This window comes from Morus notabilis, unplaced genomic scaffold (assembly GCF_000414095.1).
Source record: "Morus notabilis unplaced genomic scaffold, ASM41409v2 Scaffold451, whole genome shotgun sequence".
NCBI lineage: Eukaryota > Viridiplantae > Streptophyta > Magnoliopsida > Rosales > Moraceae > Morus > Morus notabilis.
Genome location: NW_010361080.1, coordinates 503,005 through 510,143, shown reverse-complemented (window position 1 = coordinate 510,143; position 7,139 = coordinate 503,005). Strand labels below are relative to the sequence as shown.

Below are 7,139 nucleotides of genomic sequence, written 5' to 3'. Positions count from 1 at the left end.
ATTATTTTTAATTATTTCAGTTATTATTTTAATAATATTATTATATTCTATATCATAATTATATAATATATTATATAATAATAGTTTTTTATTATATTAAATATAACAATAAATATATATTATATTGTAACTATATATATTATAATATAATATAATATAGTTGTAATGTTTAACTATCTACAGCAATTTAATCTCATAATTACCAAACGTTATTATATTGATTTTGGAACCAGTACAGCTGGTATAATTATAGTTTACCAAACACTTAGTTACTTTTTGTAACAGCTGCTTCTTCCTTCAACACAACTAAAATCAATTTTTCTAAAATCTATAGCACTACCAAAGTCGTAGACACCTAAAAGAGCCAAAAGCTTTTACTTCTTTTTAACACGTGTCATCATGCATTTCCCTTTTTTTTTTTTTGACACATACGGTATAATCTTTTTGATTTTTTTTCTTCTTTTTCAAAAGAAAAAAACAAAAATGCAGGATATTTTACCTTTACTTTTTTTAAGTTTCTGAAAAAATTTTATTTTTACAATGTGTTTATTTGAATTTTTTTCTCGCTTTGCCCTTACTAAATTAACTTTTTCTTTTAAATATATATATCTTTTATCTTTTTTTTTTTAAGTTCTTCTGCAGATTAATCATTTTCTTGTGTGATCCCAAAATCCCCTAAGGAGACTTTTCCTTATTCTTGACACATGGTATCAATTTTTTGTTTTCTTTTCTTATTTTTTAAAAGATTTTCACAATGTTTTTATCTTTTCTTTTCTTTTCTTTTTATTTGTATTTTTTTAAAGTTCCTGAACGTTTCTTTCACTATGTGTTTGTTTGAAATACTTTTTTCTCCTTCGCTTTTCTCTTACAAAAATATTTTTTTATAAATATATCCATGTTTCTCTTTTTTGTTGAAAGCTTTTTTGCAGTTTAATCTTTTTATTATGTGATACCTAAAATACTCCATGTAAATTGTCAAAATACCACTTTTGCCTTTTTTAATATGCAAATATCAAATATACCCCCACTATCAATAAAGTCAAATGCAAAATACCACCACATTTAAAAAATCAAACTCAAAATACCCTTCAAAGTAATTAAATTTTTGAGAAAATCAAAATTACCCTTCCCAATTTATCTTAAATAATTAAAATATTACTAAACTAAGAAGTTAAATAAAATTAACTCCAAAAAAATAAAACCTATCAACTAGGTGGTACTCGCCATTACTACTTATCTCATAAATTAAACTACTTTAATATATATTCGTTTAAATTGTTTCTCTCACATATGAACCTATTCAATATTCCACTTCCAAATGTCACCCTCATAATTTTTTATCTCTAATTGCTTTACTAAAATCATATCTTCTCAAATGTGTCCTTACCTAAATATTTTTTTTTTCTTGTAACTCTCTCAAATATTGTTTCTTCATATGTACCCCATAAATAATTTACTCTCTAATTTGCTCCATTAAACTCTTTCTCTTCCTTTTAAGTATGCTCAATTCAATTCTTATTTTTTTATTTTTTTAGTACATTAAACTCCTAAGAATCAATAGGTTGAAAAAAAAAAAAATTTAAAGGAATTTTAGATCTTTGTATCCAAAAAAAAAATATAACACACTAAATGCACGTGCTTCAACTAGTACTTATAAATAAGGGGAAATTGTTAATTTTTGTGGATAGGAAAATTAGGTAAAACAATCAAAGCCGCAAAACTCTCTAAACTAAGGGTGTGTTTGGTCGCAGTGGGGGACTAGTAATGGGAATGGAAATGAGAATAGTAATGGAATAGAATGGAAAGGAAATATGATTCATTTATTTGGTTCTACTTTTATAAATGCAATAGAATGTGATATGAATATTTTCATGTTGACAAAATTACCCATCATTTTAATATAACTAATATCATATATATTAATATAATCATTTAATAACTAATATTATATATATAAAATTATAAGGATATAATATATATAATTATAATTTGGGAGTCTTACATCCGAGCGAGAGGTCAGACCAATCCCATTCATCCTGGTCCGATCCGAACGGATCTTGTTGAATGAATTGATCCATTGTTGTATTGTATGCCCTACTTCTTAGTGAATTTTTTCCTACTCGGACCCGCCGTACTTCCTTTGACTACTCCTGAGATATAGTGGAAACATTTTGTTATGGTGGAGAGTGGGGAGTGAAAACAAACACCAATGCAGCAGAGAACGACCGCATGAATCGGAATCCACTTATATTAAGACAGACGCCCGAGAAAGAAAGGCTTCACGTTCTCCAAGTGGTTGATCTTAGCGTGCTAGCCGCTGCTTCATTTCGTATAGTGATAACGCTTTCTCTTTCTTAGCGCTCCGCCCCCCCCTTGTATAGTAAGGGGAACTCTGGTTGCGCGGCTTTCTCTTATAGGGGTCTATTTTCTCTGACTTGACTCAGCTTGACCTACTTGACTCAGCGGTTAGAGTATCGCTTTCATACGGCGAGAGTCATTGGTTCAAATCCAATAGTAGGTAAAACCGGCCGAAACCCCTGCTTTTGCCAGCATGACAGCAAGCACGGACTGGCGGCAAGGAGTCAACTGAATGACCAAAGCATCGGTTGCTTCCACTTGTGGCCTTCTTCGACCGCCTTGACACCTTAATATCAAGGAACCCCCCCTCTCTTCTTCTCTTCATGTATGTGGGCTGCCTGCCCGTCCCGAATAGACGAACAGGAACAAGCTGAAGTTCTATTAAGGATAGAACTTAGCTGAAGAAAGGCGCGCGAGAGAGAGTTGAGTATCAACTCACCTCTTCCACAATTAGGTGAAGACCAGGGGGGCCGGAAACCCCAACGGGAAACCTTTCACCGCGCCACACGATTCTTTCGCGAAGCGCTCTCTCAGACGTTTCCATTCCTGCCCCCGCAAGCCAAGATACCAGGCGACCAAGTGAAAGTGAACAGCCCCGAGCAAATCCTCTAGAGAGCGTACCCTTTCTCTCTTCTAAGAAAAACTAAATAAATAGAAAATAAAATTTTGATTCTATGGACCTCCGCCAATCCTTACAAAAGGAGGAAATAGAATCGAATAATCTACCTTAGTTTTTCCTTTCCGTTGATTCCCCCCGACAATCAAGCTGCACTTACTTTCTGAATAAGCGTATCATGTTTAAAGAGTTCCAACCTATTCTAAGAGCAGATTCGCCGTAAACAGATGACTCATTGTCTTTTTAAAGGCTACATTCGATTCTAAAGCTACAACCCTTACCTTGTATGCAGGAATCGACCAAAGAGAAGAAAATAAAATTCTTTGTATAGGGCTAATTATATTATAAATATTAATATAATAATATTTATAATTATAATATTCAAGGATAATGATGGAAAAGAAAATTAAAAGAGTTTAAAATGGACATTCCTCTCATGTGAGGAATGAATGATGATTCACTCATTTGATGGAAATGTCAATCCATTTTGAATGACCATTCTTTTTTCTAAAACTAACCAAACATGAGAATGAACCTTGATTCCTTTCTATTCTCTCCAACCAGGATGTGTTTGCTAATCAAGAATTGAAAGAATAGGATATAATTTTAAAAAAGTAAATTAATTCCATGAAATTAAGTTCCAAAACTCCATTAAAATGTTTACTAATCTATTTGGGAATTAAATTACAAAGGGAGATAAATTCCTATTATGTTGTTTACTTGCATAAAAATTAAAAGAATAGGAATACAATAAATATGCGTACAAAATACCCTTCTATTAAGTGAATAACTAACTTAAATAAAGGTAAATTTGGAAAATAGGTTAGTTAATTCCTATTTATTAGGGGAAGAAATTAAATTTCGTAGGTAGGGGTTGGGATATAAGTTCATTCTTGGCAAAGAACTTAATTCCTTATTTGTAGATACGGCACACGTAATTCAATTACCAAATACAAAGGTAAACACAAGAATCAAAAATTAGGAATTTAATTCCTTTTCCTTAAATTGGATTTCTAATTAGTAAACGTGCTAGTAGGTAGAAATCCTATGAGTTTGTCGCTTATCACATAATTTGTTTTAGGAAAATTATGGTAAATAGCATATTTTTAAAACTAAATTAAGTAAATAACATAGTTTAAAATTATTTAAAGCAAAAGGTAGTTTATGTGGCAAATTAAAATAATTCATTTACGACTGATAAAAAATAACTTACATAATAAAAAATCTTTAAAAAATTTTATTTACGCATTTCGTCGCCTATCAATCGTTGCTACATAAATAGTACTATACATCGACAACATTTTTGTCGTTATATTTCATCATATTTGTCACTGAAAAGTAATCTTATCTCATTAAAATTACATCAAATTAAAAAAGTATGTAGAACGGACAGTTTTTAATACATATCAAAAAGTTAAAAAGTAGAGAACTTCTGATAGTTCATTTTTATTGGTCTTATACCAGGGAAGCTTCTAATAAATATAAATAAAAAAGAATGAAAAAATAGAGACTACTTGGCCTTTTAAAGACTAGTGTCCATTTAGTTTGAGGGTTCAAATCATGTAGTTTAAATTAGAATTTAATATTATAGTAAAACGTTTTCAATTAAATTTAAATTTTTTGTAATAAAAAATATTGTTTAAACTAAAATCAGCGTGGCTTGAACTATCAAACCAAACATACACTAAGGTGATTACTAGCTTTACTAACTGTAATGACCAAACCGCTTGTCATTCAGCCAAAAAAAAAATATATATACAAAAGGCTTGTCCCAAAAAAAACTATAATAACCAAAAACGTTTTTTTTTTTTTTTTAGAGAGATCACAAGCGCTATTATAACAAGGGAAATAGTAGAAAATATTCCAATATGAAAAGTTTAAGAAAGTATATAGGCCAATTTTTAGTTATAGAAATTAATAGGCCATAACTTGTCAAGTTATGATTTATAACCAGATAAGTTATGGACAAACTTGTCAAGTTATGGTTTATAGCCAGACAAGTTATGGACAATTATGAACAATAACTTGTCAAGTTATGGTTCATAATCATATAAGTTATAGACGAAAACAGTAATTTAGCCTATTTATTAACTTATGTAAACTATTAGCTTATTAATTTTAATTCATCTCAAGTCTTAGCCTATTTTCCTCTTTCTCCCTTATAACAATTATATAATTTCTTTTCAGCAAAAGCCTTTTTTCTTCTAAAAAATACAATAACAGCATTCAGTCGACGCAAGAAACAAGAAAAATTTGCAGGACTTTTTTTTTTCTTATAGAAATTATAGTATCTAAACTCGCTGTAAAGAGGAAACAACTACATTAACAGAAGAATTACAAGATTCAGCTGGGACTAAACATTGAAGTTGAATATGCAGAAGGATAACTTAATAAAGTTTGAGTTTGTCAATAATTCTTGAATTCTTTTCTCTGTCTAGAATTAGTTCATGTAGTTAATTTTGTCTCAAAAAATAGTCCCTGAACTAAAAAAGAATATCATAAATAGTCACTTTATTAAATTATAGATGAAAACCATTAATTTTGTCTCATAAAAGGTCCTCGAACTATCTTCCTTCTTTAAAAATAATCCCCTTATATTAAAAATTATACTAAATTTAGTCCCTAAACTAAAAATAATGTCAAAAGTAATTCATTTGTTAGATAAATAAATAAAAATAAAAAAAACATTAAATATGAAAAGTTATGCTATATGTAACCCTAAACTAAAAAACATAAATACCAAAATTAATTTCTTTGCTACACACATTTGACTTTTTTTCATCTATTTGTTCACATATATAACTTTTATAAAGTTTGTTTAGTGATTATAATTGCCCCACTATATTAATAAATTTTCTCTAATTATTATTGTCAATAATAATCTTTAAAAATAAATACTTTTATAAATATCTTTTGTATTACACCCATTGATATCCTTTTATATTACTAATCTAGCATGCTAGCTGTTTTAAAAAAAATTCTTAGTAAAATAAAATCTGTAAAACAAAAACTAAAAACAAATTTAATTCAAAACAAAACAAAACATTGATACCTAAGTACCTAACACATTCAAAATTCAACTAAGAAGACAATGCTCATATATATTTACCTATTCGAGTTCAGCACTAAATTAAGGAAAAAATATTCTCTAAAGAAAGAGTAAAAGCAATTAACTGCAAAGAGTAGTCCACAATACTCTAAAGTGTATCGACAATTATTTTATGTTTTTTAGTATATCGTTACAAAAAATAAAAATATTTTTATTCATGTGGGGTTATTTAAAAATTTAATGGGTATAAATAGAATCACTCTTTCTTTTTTTCTTTTTTTAATTTAGTGACTACATTATTTAATTTTTTTCATCTATTTGTTTAACAAATTACCTAATTTTGACATATTATTACTATTTTTTAGTTTAGGGACTAAATTTAATACTACTTTTAACATGATGACTATTTATAATAAGAGAATTATTCGGGAACTTCTTATGAGATAAAGTTAATGGTTTTAATCTAAAATTTAACATAAAGACTATTTACAAGACACTTTTTAAGTTCATGAACTATTTATAAGATAAAATTAACGGTGATAACTAATTCTAAAGAGATAAAAGAATTCAGATACTCTTCGGGTTTATTCTAAAGAAGGCTGCCAAGAAATAGACTCAACTAATAATCAAATATTTCATTGTTCTTTTTTTTGTCTTTTTTCTTTTTTCCCATTGCTTTTACTTTTGCCAATTAAAGCTTTCGATCAGATAAACATGAAAGTCCAAAAGTTTAGAGCAACAAACGTAAGGAATTTCTATGATGCCTATCTTACTTTGGATCAACCAAAACAGCAAAGGACAACCAAGAAAAAGACACATAACAATACCTAAGAAGAAACCAAAAAAAAATAAAATAAAAGAGAGGAAAAATAAAGTAATTTCTTTAATCTTTAATTCATTAACAGAGCAAAATACAAGATAGGTTGTAAGTTATGCATGCCCAGCAGGATTCATTTTTACACAGTCCTCACCCACAAAATTCCGTCCAAAATTTCCCCCTCAGCTCTCACCAAATTACAAAATCCACCGTGTAAATAAAACTTTCTACCACGTATGCATCTCTTACATCCCATGCTTCGTAAAAGATTGAAAAAAAAAAAAAAAAAAAAAAAAAAC

At 28.7% G+C, this 7,139-nt stretch overlaps 1 non-coding gene across 1 annotated transcript; it reads left to right on the top strand.

Moving 5' to 3' along the window:
• The first annotated feature begins 2,448 nt into the window (after positions 1-2,448).
• TRNAM-CAU lies at positions 2,449-2,521 on the top strand. Its single transcript has one exon. It is a non-coding gene; the product is annotated as a tRNA-Met (tRNA).
• The last annotated feature ends 4,618 nt before the right edge of the window (positions 2,522-7,139 follow it).